A 2,505-nucleotide genomic window follows, 5' to 3' on the forward strand; every position below is an offset into this window, starting at 1 on the left:
CCCCCACCCCCGCCAGGCCCTCCCTTGCCGGGGAGACAGCCCCGTGAGAATGGCCTGGGAAGCAAGGCCACCCAACCCTCCCTTGGCTGAGCCAAGCCCTCATCGCCTGTCCCCTCCCCCACCCCCTTTCAAGTTGCTCCTGGACACCAGATGGACCCAGTTCAACATGTCCTTCCTTTTCTTTCCCCCGCCCGCCCCCTGCTGGAGCTGTGAGAGGGCAGGCAAGAAGGGGGGGCAGGCGAGCCAGACCTGGAGGCTTGGGGAACAGCCCCAGCCCCAGCTCCAGCTCCAGCCCCAGCTCTGGTGACCCCAGCGCACAGCCTGCCAGGCCCACTGGGGCCAGGCCTCTGGGCCTTGGACCAAGACTCTCACCGCGGACCCCCGGGACAGGTCGGGACAGGATGAGCAGCGGGTAGGAAGGGCCAGGTCCAAGGTGAGCTGATGTTCCACCCTGGGCAGAGGCAAGGAAGGTGGAGCAGGGACTCGGGGGGAGGTGAGAGGATTTAGGAGAGGGAGAAGAGAGGGATGGAGTAAAAGTTGCCAAGCCTGGGCCTGGCTTCCAAAGGCCTGGACCGTGGATCTGTCCTCACCTGCACAAGCAGCTGTGGAAGCCCGACGGGCCTAAGCACCTTGTCCAACGTTCTGGAGTCCTGACATGTGAGGTAGAACCTGTCAGCCCAAGAAACAACCAGAGCCCCAGAGCAGTGACCGCCCCGGGGCAAGTGCCGCTCTCCTGAGCCTCCCTGGGGCCGGAGGGAGTGCGGGGTCAGGGTGGCTGTGAGGGCCAGCTGGCAGAGGGGACCCTGTGCCCCAGACCACTCCTTCCACACACCCACAGTTCCAGCACCACCAGCACGGCTAGCACCGCCAGCACCGCCTACACCACCAGCACCATCACCAGATCTCAGGCAGCACAAAGGGCTCTCCCAGCCCAAAGTGGCTTTTTCATTTTCTGAAACTCAAATATGGGATGGGGGAGGGCTGTCCCATGGCCCTGTCCCAGCTTCTGCGTGGATGGGGGCAGGGCACAGGTCCTAGACGGGCACCCCCCAAGAAATCAAGGAATCAGGGCTCGAAAATTTCACCAACAAAAGTTGGCATTCCCCTTGTCCCTGCCCAAGAGGGACAACCCAGACCCCCAAACCTCCTCTCAGAGACTTGCCAAGCAGGAAGCTTCTCTCCCCACACCCCTCCAAAAGGGGGAGAAAGACAAAGAAAGGAAACAATTTGCTAACTCAGATGTGCCCTGGGAAGGGGGGGGTTAGACAAGTGGGACACGCCGCCCCCCCCCCGACAGGTTTGGGAGAATTCCCTAACCCACCTGAACGTCCCCTACCCAGAGTGGTGAGGGGCAGTGCCTGGAGGCTGAGAAGAGCTGGGACCAGGCTGGCTTTCCTCCAGGTGTCGAGTTCCTGTGCTGTGCAGCCCCAACATCCCTGCTCCCACAGCAATCACCAGGCTGGGAGAGAGAAAGGGGGCCCCATTCAAGTGCCCTCCACCTTCTGCTCTGGATCTTGACCTGCTGGAGCCATAGGTGCAGGGGGAAGCTTGTGGGACAAAGGGTCCCACCGGGGCCGCGAAAACTGGAGGGGAGGACCTCCGCCCAAGGCGGGGCGTCTACCCCCGCGCCCGCGGGGTCCTGCTGGGTCCTGGGTGGGGGCTCCTTGCCCTGCAGTTGACTTCTTCGGACTTGTTCCCTCACCGCCGCCGCCGCCGCCGCCGCCGCAAGCGATTCGCCCTCGTCCTACCCAGCCCAGCGAGCGAGCTCCCACCTCCTCTGCCACCGGCGCGAGCGCTATCTCCGTCCCGGGAAGAAGTTAGGCGGCTGGTCCCGAGGCGCGCAGCGCACGGGACGCAGGAGGCAGTGGCCCGGGGACTCAGCCACCGCCGCCCCAGAGAAGTCCCTGCTACTGCGAGGGCGTACTGGGAGGCTCGACTCCCCAGACCGGGTACAAATCGCTTGCGACCGGGCCCAGGCCTCGCCCCGGAGGGCAAGACGGACCAAGGCGAAGCGGGCTTGCTCCCAGCTTCGGGGACCCCAGGTCAAGGCACTTCTCCGCCCCGCCGCCCCTGTGCACGAGTCGCCGGCCCGGCGCCGGGCGCAGGGAGGAATCAGATGGTCTCTGACTCGGCGGCGGGGCCGACCAGGGCCCCACGGAGTTGGGGAGTTGCCCCGCACCCCTAAAAGCCTCAACACATATTCTCGGTTGAAAGTACGCACTTTACGCGTCCGGGCGCCTCCGCGGTGAGTGGAGCTGCGGCGCTCGGGGTCGGCGAAGGTGGCTCAGCTCGGGCGCTCCAGTCTCGACGTTCCCGGGGCAGAGAGCAACGTCCGGGGACGCACGGGACGGGTGCGCCCGGCGGCCGGGGCTGCGCTGGGCGAGGAGAGCGGCGAGAGGGGAGCGCTTCGGCGTTCAGGCAACAGCTACCCCTAGTGGGAGAGCCGCCGGGGCCGCCGCCGCCCCACGCCCGCTGCCCCGCGCCCCGCGCCCGCGGCGCCCCGCG

This window comes from Ailuropoda melanoleuca, chromosome 14, assembly GCF_002007445.2.
Source record: "Ailuropoda melanoleuca isolate Jingjing chromosome 14, ASM200744v2, whole genome shotgun sequence".
In the NCBI taxonomy this organism is placed as follows: Eukaryota; Metazoa; Chordata; class Mammalia; order Carnivora; family Ursidae; genus Ailuropoda; species Ailuropoda melanoleuca.